At 36.4% G+C, this 14,948-nt stretch overlaps 1 long non-coding RNA gene across 1 annotated transcript in view; it reads right to left on the bottom strand.

Annotated features, from left to right (window-relative positions):
* Nucleotides 1–1,159: 1,159 nt before the first annotated feature.
* The window catches only part of LOC124980269 (uncharacterized), a 55,105-nt gene continuing 41,316 nt past the window's right edge, over nucleotides 1,160–14,948 (bottom strand). The window contains exon 3 of the long non-coding RNA XR_007107769.1: nucleotides 1,160–1,265. This is a non-coding gene — a long non-coding RNA (uncharacterized LOC124980269). The remainder of the gene's footprint in view (nucleotides 1,266–14,948) is intronic.

Here is a 14,948-nt window from a genome sequence, read left to right as displayed (position 1 = left end):
ACTACAAGTTCTTACCAGAGCTGGGTCTCTTCCTAAACCAGAACTCAGCAGAAAGGGCCATGTTCATCTTGAGCACCAAGACTGTGAAACCCAAGGATGAGAAACTGCATGAGTTCAAATATGGCATCTCCCAGGCACTTCTGGAGTTGAACTTGGAACTCAGGGCTCAGTCACAGGAGGTGAACGACACAAAATCCAGGTAGATTGAAGTTGGTGGTGGTCAGAAAACTTTAATCATTGTGCCAAGTTTCTCAATTGAAATCTTTTCCAAATACCCAAGTCCAGCAAGTACTTTATTTGGGGAAAAGTTCAGTGGGAAGCATGTGATTTTTATTGCTCAGAGAGTCCTGCCTAAGCAAACTCAAAAGAGTCATATGATTAAAAGGGTCCCAGCAGTGGCACTCTGACAACTATTCGCAATGTGATCCTTGTTCTTCCCAGTGAAATTGTGGGAATGAGAAGCCACATGAAGCTGGATAACAGTTGTGGCATAAACGTTCATATGGACAAAGCACAGCAGGGCAATATGGGACTCAAGTTTGAAACTTTTTCTGGTGTCTATGTAGAAACTTATGGGCAAGAAAGCTCATTTTGAATTCCTAAAGTTTCAACTATAAACAAAAATGATTCAATGAAATAGCATTCACATTTTTAAAAATAAAGAAATAAAAATAATCTGTAATAGAATTGAGGCATCTTTCAATGCCTAGTATCTATGGTTGAGTTAACATTCTGTTCAAATTTTAATCATCATCAGATCACTTTTTTATAGTTATACTGGGACTTTTCTATTATTGCTGTCACTACAGTTATTGCTAAGAAGATCTTCCTTTAAGTGAGCACTTAGTAAGAGGTTCAAGGCAGGGCTCAGATAAAAGCAAGGCTGCTCTGGGTGAAGGAGGGGACTAACCAAATTCCAGTACCTCCTGTAGCACCTCAGCCAAACTCCAAACCCTTTAAGGGTATCAGAGTTTGAGAATCTTTGCATTGCATGATTCTCTGTATTGGGCTTTTACATTTCTAGATAGAGTACAGAAAAGTTTTCTATCATTTCAGGGTGTCAGAGAAACTTTGTTCAGCCAAAAGCAAGCAACAAACCAAAAACATACACACAGACACAACAAAATTGTTAAACTGCTTTTCTATCTATCAGATTTACCTCTGAGATTGGGAGAAGAAGGACTTCCACATTTCCTTATTGGAAAGCTGCTTCCTTTGTATCGCCATGTGTTGGCTGGCTGGCTGCCATCCTCAAAAACACAGTTCTGCTAAGAGAGGTTGTTTGTTAGTCTAGTCATGGTCTGGAAAGTGACATACTAGTGATGTTAACGAATTCATGTTAGAGTGTTTTGTAGCTCCCAAGTCTTTTCTCCCAGAAGAGTGGGTGGTGGCTTTGATGTTTTGATAAAGCTCTGTCACTGCTGAACTATGACATCTATACATGCTGTTGTGTTGGGAACACACTGGGCTGATGAGTCAGCAAGTCAAAATAATGACACACTAAATATACATATTACTGAAGCTTGATGTGGAATCTGAACGTTGTATTGGTCTGGTTAAGAAGTGGTATATGACCTCTAGTAAACTATTCTAAATTGAGGGATTTGGGAAAAGGTTACATTTAGAACACAGTATAATTCAGTATCCTAATTTATTTTTTAAGGAAACGATATAATAGAAGAAAGCATTACTTTGAATAATTGTTTGGAATGATGCCGAAACAATCCACTTTTCGAACATTTACACTCAATCCATAGGCTAACTGGCCTCCAGTTTCCCTCAAGATTAACACATGACAACTCTGGTATACATGCACCTTGAACTAAGCCCACTTCTATTAGCTACTTTAGAGGAATACAGCCAATACTTGGGTTCATGTTTGGGTTCATGAAATGTACTTTTGCTTTAACTACACTGTTTGTGAAAATGTTTTATTATCAGAGCTCGACTATCTTCCTTGTGGTCAATGAAGCAAGTCAGCTCAACTGGTCTAATCCCCAGGACATTTCATACTAAATTACTTATTTTACTTGTTCACAAGAAGAAATGGAAACAGTATTTCTGTTCCATGTGACTCCACAAGTAAATTATGAAGAATTAAAGCAGTCTGGCTTGTAGTGTCATGATGTAGACACAAATGGATAATGAAGTGTTGGTACTATAAAATAACACTATGCTTATCCAAAATGGATTCCTCTGATTTGAATGAATACAGTATTTCTTTATTTTCCTATATTTGAGATTACTCCTTTTTTTTTTTTTGGGGGGGTGCTGGGGATCGATTGAGATTACTCCTTAAGGGTCCACTTTTCCCTATTTTCTGAGGACATGATAAACAAGGGGCAGAGTGTGATCGAACATTCCAAGTGTTTTCTGAGTAGAACTCCCTTAACACACTTTTTAATATAATTTGTTCTTTTTACTTCTCAATATATCACAGAATCATTTCATATTATTAGTCTTTGACAGAAAAGAAAAAATCAAGACTTCATTTTTTTTTTTCCAAATCATCCTTTAAGAGGTGAGGGCAGATAGCCTCCCTCTCAGAGATCAAGTTCATTCCCAAATACATTGTAAAGACCAGAGTCACTCCCTTCCTACACTAAGCCACTCCTAACAACTGATGAGGACAGAATCTAGCAGAGCGGATCTCCAGCCACCATGCAAAGGATGCATTGAGCACCAAAACAACCCAACAGGATCTGTTTGTTTCCTTTCACACATCACAATATAGTGTTCCAAATGCTGGCTACTACAGAAAATGAAAGGAAATAAGGAGCAGCTGTTTTCCCCTGTCCCAAGGAAAGCACCATCCCACAAGTCTGGTTTAGAACACTGTTTTCACTCTCCGCTCTGCTCCCCTATCCTTTTCTGTCTTTTAGGTCAACTTTACAAAAGGGCAACAGAGCAAGGCTTGCAGCCCAAGAGACAAAAATGGATGGAAAGGAGACTGACAACTGTTTTAGTTTATTCATGGTCCAATTGAATCAGATGAAGAGGGGCCCTGCTTTACTGGTATAGAAATACAGTTTACCCAAAATCCTCAAAAAAAGATCAGAAATACCAAGTTTTGTGAGTGTAAATTGGTGTAATTCTGGAGGAGCAATTGGGCAGTGTGTTTTCCAAACCATGGGCATCAACGTTCCAGTTCTAGGAATTTATCCTTAGAAAAATAATCATGAATATATATTGTGATTTAGCTACAGAAAAGTGTTCATTGCAGCATTGCTTATAACAGTGTAAAGCTGGAAACAACCTCAATTTCCACCATCATGGTTTAAGATATGATAAAATCACACACAGAATACGAAACAATCATTAAAAACAAGGCTGGCAAAGACTAATAACATGGAATGATTCTGTGATATATTGATAAGTGAAAAGAACAGATTATATTAAAAAGTGTGTTGAGGGAGACTACTCAGCCATAAAACAGAATGAAATTGTGTCATCTGCTGTTAAATGGATGGAACTGGAGAACCTCATGCTAAGTGAAATAAGACAAAGTCTCATGTGTAGAAAAAAAAAAGGGAATTAAAATTAAAAAGGCTCTTGCAAAAATAGAGGGGTGATTAGAGGAAGGGTTCAAGGTAGAAGGGAGGAAAAGGGGAGGTACAGGAGGAAAAAAACTGACTAAATTATGCTATGTACATGTATGAATATATCATAACAAATCCCACATTTATGTATAATTATAATACACCAATTTAAAAATTAAATAGAAAGAAGACCAGTAGGGTAGAGGAAGGGGATAAGAGAGAGGGAGGAAAGAGGGAAAAGAGAACTACTAGGGACTGAAATGGAGCAAATTATGCTATATGCATGTATGAATATATCACAATGAACCTCACCATTGTGTGTAATTCTTAAGCACTAATAAAAACACAATAATTAATTTAAAAGTGTGCACGGTATGAAAGAAATATTGGAAAGATATATACTAATGGTAGTTATTTCTGTATCATGATATTTGGGGTTATTCATGTATTTCTAGATGTTCATTCTAGAACATTTAGAAATTTACAAATACATATATATGCATATATATATGTATATATATATACGTAATGAAGAAATGAAAGAGCCTTGAAAGAGATGAAATGTCTTCGTAGAAATTGAATGATTGCTTAGAAATCTGTTATGCCTTCACATCTAAAGTGCCATTCAAAATAAAACAAGATTTCTTTATAGAAAGGTTTAATTGTTTCTTTAGGAAAACTGTCTTCACCCTGGCAATTTGCAGCCTAACCTGTCACATGTTTTACTTTTATTCTTTTTCTCCCTCCAAACAAAGTTCAGATTTACAGCACCTGCCGTCCCTTTTAATGTAGTAGTTGCACCTAATTTCTACAGCACAGTGCAATTCCAGCACTCTCCATTTCACATTTTGCCTTTAGCAACAAGCAGTCGGGGAGACATAAAACCAAGATATTTTCTAAGGGCAGGTAGCAGACACTTTTACTAAATATGAAATACCAAACTACCCCAAGCCAGAAGGGCATTTACTAAAAAGGTTGTAAGTAAGCACCAGATAATTTCAAGCTACTCAGATGGGGCAACTTCTGAAGTTGGATGAGTGCCTTAAGTCAAAGAGATCTTTGAAAAGAATCATGAACCATCTTCCAGAAAGAACCACAAAATGTCCATCTGGAAGAGATGTGAATTTGACCTTTGAATAAACAGCATGAGATAAAAAAGAATGATACAGAATTTCTTTTTCTTTTGCCAAAGCCTGAGAGGCATTGTAAAAAAGACTGCTAAAAGTATGGGCTATGGAGTCCCAGTCCAAACATGGAGAGTTTAGAAAAGTTTTTGATCTCTCCTTGCCTCAGTTTCCTTAGCTGTTAAAAAGTATTAAAATGTGTCAGTCTCAAAGGGTTAAAAGTTAACAAAATAATGCTGGTACTTTGCATATGTTTGACAAATGAAAAGAATTTTATGACGCTACTGTTTTATTATTTTAAATTATTTTATTTTACTATTTTCATTTAGTTGAATCTCATCACCAATAAAGGAACTCATATTGCTATGAATTCCAAGAAATAAATGAAATTCTTTGGAACTTCTGTATGGAATATAGAGATATATTCCAAAATCTACTTCAGATTCATAAATATGAACCCAACTAATTTTTAGCTATAATCCTTAACTTAAATTCACAATTGCAATTCATGACTTCTCAACTGTTCTTTGCTACAGATCAAGTTCCTACACAGCTCTCTACCCTAGAATGCATATATATGATAAGAACAACCAGCTGCTTCTTTAGAGTGCCGTAGTGTGGGGTAATCATAAGTAGTGCTTTGAAAAACTGCCCTTTGAAACAGGAATGGGCTTGTGTGTTCCCTTATTTTTTCAAACTGGTCTATTAGTGAAGATTTCTTCATTCCTGCTAATCTCACTGCAGCTGCAGGGATGAACATACCATTAACAATTCTGAATAGCTTCTATGTAACAGAGAAATTCCACTTAATCTTGATCACTATACCTCCTTCCCAATTCTTCATCAAAGCACCATTACCTAAAAGAATAATTAACACTTAAGGATATACTCACTTCTGCTTCACCTAGCACAGTATAGGTCACTATCAATTTGGGTCTGAAACTAAACCACATACTTATTAACCATCCTTACTGAGAGTCAAAAACCTAGCTGTGGGCTTTGTATTCATCATAAGTATTGAACATGTTAGGTCCTTACTTTGACATATTAGACTCTAATATGTACTAAAGGCTAGACCCTACTGTTAGCATTAATAGAAAGAGAAACAAAACCAAGTCAAGTCACACAACAAATAAATTTTATTTTTGAACACGAAAAAAGTAAAAGACAATTTACCAAGAACAAAACTAGCCTCAGCAAAACATTAATGAACCAATAAATCCATTAACCAATTGTTCAAATTCCACAGATAATAGGGCATATAAGGTAAATTGAGATAATTCCAACTTTCTTCATTCAAAAAAGTTACTGTTACACATTTTATTAAGAACTCATCCACTACAACAGCACTAACAAGAGAAATGATATCAGATTCTAAAAAACAATATATATTTTAGCTACACTTTGAGGGTGAGACATATATAGTCAACATAACTTAAAACAAATAATGCTAAAACTAAAACCCATACAGGCCGCAGGCATGCAGAGAGCTATCTGCTCCTATTGGCAAAAATCTTATGGTGGGAACTAAGAAAAGGAGCAAAGGGCCAAGATCCAAGAAGCTCAAAGAAAAAGAAGACCTTACAGTTGACCTCCATGATGGCAGGGTGTTGGTGGTCTTCGCTCTGTCCCATAGTGGTACGTAGCTGACATCAATAGTTATTGAACAGTTGGGAGAAATAAAAAATTTGAAGATAATACCAGAAAATTCAAAATGGGACTACCATGTGATCTTGCAATCCCATTTCTGGGTAAGATATTCAAAAGAAATGAAATTGATGTGTCAAAGAAACATCTGCCCTCCCATGTTTTTTGTAGCATTGTTCATAACAGCCAAGATAGGGATTCAATCTAGATGTCTATCAATGGACAAAAAAAATGTGCTATATATACACATTGCATTTAAAAGAAGGAAATCCTGTCATTTTGACAACATGGAAGAACCCAGAAGACATTTTTTTTTTTTTAAGCAAAATAAGCCAGGCACAGAAAAATAAAATGATCTCACTTATATGTGTATTCTAAAAAAAGTCCAACTCATGAAAGTAGAATGTAGAATAGTGGTTATTGGGGCCTGAGGGTGAGAGAAGGGGGTTGAGGAGATATTAGCCAAAGGATACAAAATTTTAGTAAGGAGGAATAAATTCAAGAGATCTATTTACAATGCAGTGATTATAGTTGATAATAATGACTGGTATACTTGAAAATTGCTAACAGAGTAGATCTTAAGTATTATGACCACAAAAAATAACGTGTATGTGAAGTAATGCTTATGTTAATTATCTTAATTGAGTCATTCCACAATGTATATATATTTATCGAGTTGTAAGCTATAAGTATATACCATTTTTATTTATCAATTAAAAATTAAAAAGAAAACACCAGAAGCACCCTTTATATTATAGTTACATAGCTATGTAGATTTCATACCTTTTTCTAACAAAATTGCAGCCAAATATTGGCACCCTGAATGAACAAATGAGGTTAGCAAAGTTTTCTACAGAGTGGTGTCCTAGTAAGTGCTTTGTTTCTTCTGGCAGTTAGGATATCTTGGCACTACCTAGAAATTACACAAAAATTAAAATTCAGATGCCTGAGGTGAGCAATGAATTCACATTAACTGGGAAAAATACTTATTGTTTAAATAAATCATAAAATTGGACCAAGGACTTGAGAAGGTTAGAGTTGCAGTGGAAATGGTAATGGTCCCAACAAGTCTACATTCATATTTTTTTTTTTTTTTTTTTTTTTTGATACTGGGGAATGAAGCCAGGGACACTTCACCATTGAGCTACATCCATAGCTTTTTTCTAAAATTTTATTTTGTGGCAGGCTCTTGCTAAGTTGCCCAGGCTGGCCTCAAACTTGTGTTCCTCCTTCCTCAGCTCCCCAAATAATTGGGACTATGGGTGTGCACCTCCGTGTCTGGCAAACAATTCTACATTCTTAGCTCTTCTTGAGAAAGATCTTTTGTAAAATGGATGCCAGGGAATCATAGGATCCAAAAGAGAAGCTAAGGTACAGTTTTATCATAAAAGTCCAAGACTTGGGGTTCTTTCTTAAAAGCATTTTACAGAACAATCTCTATTTTCTGATGTGTGTGTATGTGTGTGTGTGTGTGTGTGTATTTCTGATATAGGTATATATAAAATCAATACCATAAACTTAACTTTGCTATTGTATTTTTATTAGTGAATTTTAATTATACAAAAATAACGAATTTCATTATGGAAATGTATTTCTTGATGGCTCTATTATGTGCTACTATTTAAAAGAATACAACTATGAACATGAGTTGGAGATAATTTTCATATTTTCTTCTTGGCCTTGGGTCCTTATCTGACACATAAATTCAAAGCAGGGCTTTGGTCTTGATGCTATATTGCATGTACTCCAACAGAACTGAAAGAAAACACCCGGTTTTCAGAATTAGGATTATAGTGAAATCACAACTCCACTCCAGGCAAGAATTTTTGTTTTGTTTCATTTTTTGGTTCTTGTTTGGATTTTTTTTTTGTTTGTGAGGAGAGTAGGGGATGATAGTGCTCTTGCTGTGTAAAATATATTTTAAAATATGATAATTTAGAATATCACCAAACAGTTCACCAGCCATCATTTGGGTCAATGTTTAATATTTTGAAATTACTCTCTTTTCATTCCTTTTTCAAAATGACTTTCAAGCATTTTCTCCATGTCCCATCACTATACTAGATTCCGTTAAAGATGCAAAAGAAATACTTTATGCGGTCCTTGCCTTCTGAAAGCTTACATCATATAAAATAATTGAAGGACATCATAAGGCCAAAATAATTAGGTGCTAAAATGTGTACTCAGAGCTATGCATGCAATGGAAAATCAGACAGATGTGGGCTGAGTGGAGGACAATATAGTTCATGAGGAGGGAGCTGGAGTTTAGAGTGGGTTTGACAGAGGATATGACAGAAAGAGGAGGGCACTCAGTTCAGTGTACTGCATGTGCAAGGAAGTGAAAATAGGAAACCCACAAAAAATAAGATAAAGTATAATTGTCTTTCTTAAAATTCCAAAATGTAAAGTTGATTTATGTCATATAATTAAAAAAAAAAAAACCCTAGGTAAGATTATCCCCACTTTACAGAAGAAGAACTTGAGATTTGAACTGCAAATTACACAGCTAGTAAGTAGAGAAAGGAGATGTGAACATAGTCAATGCAGGTCCCAAGCCACATTTTGTCCCTTATCCTGGTTCCTGGAGTTCTAGGCACCTTATTACTAATAAGGGAGATACACAGGCTTACCCTAAAGTGCATGATAGGGGCTGCACTGTGGGAAACCAGAGACTGGAAATAGAATCCATGACTGGGTCCTATTCTTGGTCCCATAGACATTTGTTATCTGAACTCTCCATTCTGCGCAATGTGCATGTGCTCACAAACTATGATCATAAAATCTACCAATGTCATGAAGTTCAAGGAAGGCATCCACACTCTACACAAGAAGTCTGCAGAGAAGCCAAGCCTGGGCAAGCCACTTAACCTTCCTTGATCTCCATTTCCTCATCTTAAATGAGGAGGAAGGACTTGATGATCTCTAGGGCCCATTTTGAAATTTAGCAAGCATTTTATAAATGTCACTAACCATTTCAGACAAACCTTAGAATTCCAGAGATGGAAATGTCAACTGAATAACGAGTAGCAGATGCCATGTGGAAGTTCTGTTATGACCATTCGTAAAAATTAAGATTCCTTGTTTCATTATTGACACAGGAAGGCAAGTACCCCATGAAGATTTCTTTTAAAAATGTACTTGAAAGTCTTCAGCATGAGACAAATGCAAAAAGACCGACGTGCTTTATACAAAAAAAAAGGAAATGCAAAATTAGTATCATTTTTTGTCATTAAAAACACCATAGCTTCCTACCTTAATTAATCTAAATATTCAAGAGGATGAAATACATTTTTGAAGTATGTATGGTGAAGGACAACAGTTTCATTAACTAATTGATCTCTTGTTCAGACAAGTGATGAATCAACTGAGAATTTCTATTTCCTGATTATTTATATTTAAACAACACCCTTTTCTAAGGAGAAACTGCAAATGAAGCATTTCCTAATTTAAGAGGAATATTCTGAAAATAAGCCCATGAAAAACTCTTAGCGAATTCCTAAGCATATCCAGTAATGATTTCAGTTACCTGAGTCCCAGCATTTTCATGTCCTGTGATAAAAATGAGAAAACGTGAAAGATTCACATTTTTTCATTTATCCATTTTCATTTACTCTTTAGAATGTCTACATGATTTTTTTCTTTGCTCATGATTGCTCATATAAAATGAACTTTTCTCCATGTATTTTTTTCACATAGCTTTTTAAACTTATATTTATTGAGCTATAATTTACAAACAGTAAAATGCACAAATCTTAAGAGTACAGCCCAATGAATTTTTTACATATGTATAGACCATGTTAACCACTGCCCAGATTAGGATATAAAACATTTTCATCGTCCACAGTTCCCTTGTGTACCTTTCTAGTCAATAACCCTCTGCTCCATGCAAGTAGCTAGTATTCTGATTTGTTTTCATGGATTAGTTTTACCTGTCCTTGAAATTCATATAAATGGATTCCACAGCATGAATTCTTTTGTGTCTGACTTCTTTCACTTAATGCAACACTTTTTAGATTCATCTATGTTGTGTGGGCATCAGTACTTGCTTTTTCTTGCTGAATGCACACATATATGACAGTTTATCAATTTGCCTGTTGATGGACACTTGGGTTGTCTCCAGGATTGAGCTGTCATGAATAAAGTTGTGATGAATGTCCTTGTACAGGTCCACTTGTAGATGTATGCACTCGCTCCTTTTGGGTATATTTCCAAAAGTGGAATTGTTGGGTCATAGGATGAGTATTTATCTTTCTATTCATCTTTATTAACACTGTCCTATAACTGCTATAATAAACATCTATTGTCTTTTTAGATATATATGGTTGAGAGATACAGGCAGAAAAAAAAGGTGGAATTTAGGGAAATTCTCATAGTAATCTTGCAAATCCAGCATTAAGGCAGTTACTAAATAGAAGGGCCAGCAATTTTTTTGGTTGTTTCATGAGCACACATAGAGGTGCTGGAAAATCCTGCCCCTCTATTGTCAGGGGGGTTGTTCTCTAGAGACCCACTAATGTTTCAAAAATTCAGATTTCTTAGAAGGAAATACATCAGAACTCAAAATACTTGGCAAGGCCAAACTGACATCTCATTTGCTCAGTCGGGGTGGTACAGAATTTGATAATTCATCAGTAGTAACTGACCTGTGTCCAAAATCAAGCAGTACACTTCAGCCTTGACAAGCCTCAGTCATTTTAAACCCATCTCCCTCTGTTCAGATACCCCTCTTTCCCCTGATTGGCAGTGTCTGGCCTGCAGGTGTTAATAAGGTGCTCTTCATTTAGCCAGATAACAATAACCCCAGAAAGCATATTTCCACTGCTCCATCACCCTTCCCCCATCGCCCACCACCACCGTCAGTTCCTTACTCCCTTCGGCTGTGAATCTGTAACGTGCCCTGGGTCATATTTGTGTCATTGAAAGCAAACCTTTATAATTCTGCCCCCAAAATGGAAAGAGAAAAATACCCAGAGGGATCAAGGAGAGTGTCTCCTTACACAAATCTTTCTTTCTGATAAGAGGTGACCCATCGCTAGAACTGGAGATTTATATATGCATTTTGACATAAATCTGCATCTGTAATTATGAGTCATAATGATCTTTATAGGCTGCACTAAATTGGTGAAGAAGAGTTACTGTTATTGACAAAGCATTGACCTGAACATTAGTGGAGAAAGAGCTAATTATTTTTTTTTTTTTCCTGAGGAGTGGGACTCCTTTTCTAGTTATGAATCACTTTGAACCCAGGCCTCTGTGAAATATCTTCTCTTCTCTGAAAACCAACATAACAGAGTCTCCCAAACACATCCTATATCTTCACATAATTGCAAATGTATAAAAATTTCACAGCACATTCTAGAGGCTTTTTTTGATTGTTTCAAAGACAGTGATCGGGATTTGCAAGGTGCCTGAGAGGCCGATCTATATTCTGTGAAAGCAGGTTGTCTGTGAGACACACTCCCATGTCTGAAAGACCTAGGCCTATTTTTAGCTGGGCATGCTCGGATTCCAAGCCGAGCTGCCATTAGCCTTAATAGAGCTCTGTGCACTGACTACTATGTGCGGGCGGCCCAGAAAATGTGCTCTTTAGAGCTGTGGAAGGCTAACGGGAGCTTTAAATCACAGCCTTATCATACTTGCATGTTATTGGCAAGTCTGCCTAAAAATAGAATCTCATTACTTTAATTCTACAGTATTCTTAGGTTAGCCAACCTTTATTATTAATAACAGCATTGCACATTTATATAGCACTGTCTGCTCAAGAGAACTTCACAAATTATACACATAAAACTTCCCTACCTTAATGTAACAAGCCATGGGTTAAGAGGGCAGGAGGTAGATGGTAAGCTGTGGCTCCCTCTTTCTATCCAGGGACTGAGAAAATGTCACCAGGTGGCTGTAAACAAAGCCACTCTCTGAACTTGAACCATTTGCCTAATTTTGCAAAAGTACATTGCATTTTTCATTGATGATTTCCAAGACTCTGGGGACAGCCGCAGCCATCCCAAAAATAATAGGCTGTGTCTATGATCCATTTGGGGTTTATCTCTTCAGGTCTTGCCTGGGTTTGGGAACCAACCACAATAAAATCACATCCTTTTGCTCACTCACCAATCAATGAGGTGGTTCTGAGGAGCCTCTCAGTGGGTTTATGTGCTCAAACTCAGCTTCTTAGGATGGAAGGAGGATGGAACATTATCAGCTACTTTTGAGTTTAATGTGATCAGTTAGCAAAGTTAATAGTCATGCTTTCTGAATAAATGCACAGTGGATGTGTAAAGAATACTTCTGAGCATAAGTGGTGTTACAGACAAGATTTTAGTTAAAAAATGTAGCTGAATAACCATGTGGTTATGTGTGTGGGGGTGTCATACACACGCTTAAAAAGAGAGACGAGACAGACAGCACAAGTAGCAGGGTGACATTGGTATTCATGCAGCCTGCAACTCAGTAAAACAAATATATGGGCTACTAATCCCTGTACTTTTAGTGCATTCAGTATTAGTGCATTACTTCTAAGGAAGCAGTCAGGGTCAGGACTTCCACAATAACAAACATTTATGAAGGGCCTTCTCTCAGTCAAACACTTTTCTAAGAACTGGAGATGGAAAATGGAATAGGACGCAGCCCCTACTCTCCAGCCAGCTTGCAGCCTAGAGAGGAAACTGGTAAGTGAAAGGGAATTTCAATCCACAGGAGAAGCATTCAACCCACGGGAAAGCATACATAAGCATTAAAAGCGGACCATAAAAGAGAAGCATGACTGGGTCGTTTGTGGTAGAAAATGTGTCCTGGAAGAGGTGGCATGTAGGGAGCCAACCCCAGGATGAAAAAGGAGAAAGTCTCTGAAAGCAAAGGAGTTCTCAAAGCAAGAATTAGATAATCCTAGAATGAAAATGGGTCAATGAGACCCAGTGTATTTAAAGAGGGTCAGGTAGTGGCCACCCAAGAAAGAGAAGAATTCTAAAGACCTGAGCACAAAGATGAAGCTTGGGCTTTATCTTGAGAGCACCAGGGACTTTCCAATAGAGTCTTTTAATGGGATAGTACTAAGGTTCCACTTTGAAATACAGAGGCTGAGAGCTCTGCTTACTCTACCTCATAGTCATCCTTCTTAAACTGGCTTTCATTCTTTCTCCCCTTAATTTCCCTCCCTTAGACAGTCCCAAGATAACATCTCACCAATGAGTCAAAGTAAGCCCCTGGGCTCTTCCCAATATCCCCAAAGGAAAATCAGTGGGAAAACTTCCAAGACACTTGTTGGTACCAGACACATTTAATACTCCCAACTGCTTTTGTGACACCAGAGTCTCAAAGGTAAATCCTCTTATCATAACCATCCTTCCCCTTGGAAAATTTGTTTTCATATGCACACTTCCAGATGCTAGTAAGTTTTCTCAGCTGTAAAATGGAAGCTCAGGAAACCTTGATAAAACAATCTAAGTACAGAATAAGCTACTTCAGGAGGACTCTGGTAAAAAGTTCTTGTTTTCTTGTGGTTCCTGTGATTTGATATAAATTTCTTCACTCCAATCTATAGGTCCTGTGTCCAACATGGTAATATTTCCTTGTCTGTCAACATCCAAGGATATTTGGGAATTTGGGGACAGAGTTTATTGTTTTATTTTCCAACAGATATTTATATCATTTGATGTTGTGCTATCTTTTAGCAAACATTTTTGAGTTACAGATTTTCCATAAGAAAAAAATAATTCATTCTTAGGCTAGAGTTTGATGAAACTATATTCATATAATGCATTGTAAACTGAAAAACAATCAAGACACAAAAATACATTTTTTCAACTCAGTTATCTATCTCGTTTCTGGAAATTGTCCTAAGGAAAACATCCAGAATGTAGGAAAAAGTGAATATAAATATATTAACCACAATACTATTTAAGATACTCCAAAACTGACAACAATATAAACATCTACCCATAGAGTTGTGGTTCATTCATACAGATACAGCCAATCAATGGAATATTAATCTCAGTACTGAGGGTCTAGTGGGAACTTTCTGAAGCATTCTACAGTAATTTTAAAAAGAAGGAAGATTTGAAAGAACAAACAAATGCAATGGCCTTTATAATATGACCTCTTTGCAAAAGGGGATACATGCAAAATAACCAGTCAATTTTACTTAACCATGTGCAAAATAAGTAGATGACACTTTGACTATAGCTACCAGGTAGCACAGAAAAGACAACCTCACACTTCCTGATAAATGAGTATAATAAGCTCAGTTTACTGAAGGCTGTGGGTTATGCTGTTAGTCTATTTACATATATAATTTTATTTTATCCTTACAAGAAGCCCAAGAGGGATTATCACCCTGTTTTACAGATAAGGAAACTAACTTCCAAAGCAATGCAACTGATATGTCTGACTTCAAAGTCATCAGAAGATTGTTCTAAGGATTAGATGATATCATGTGTGAAACCATCATAACCTCAATATAACAATCTCAGCAGTTGTTATTTTTACAAACCATAACACAACATTGCCTCTAGCAATCTAAATAATCCATTTTTTAAAAAAGTAATTTTTGGCCTGAAACATAAACTATTGCTGCCATGTAGATAAGTTCCAGAAGAATAATATGACCAACACCTTTAGCAAACATAGCCTTTTAGTAATT

The sequence above is a fragment of the Sciurus carolinensis genome, chromosome 3, assembly GCF_902686445.1.
Source record: "Sciurus carolinensis chromosome 3, mSciCar1.2, whole genome shotgun sequence".
Classification (NCBI taxonomy): domain Eukaryota; kingdom Metazoa; phylum Chordata; class Mammalia; order Rodentia; family Sciuridae; genus Sciurus; species Sciurus carolinensis.
The sequence above is the reverse complement of the archived record's forward strand: the minus strand, read 5'-3'. Positions and strand labels throughout refer to the sequence as shown.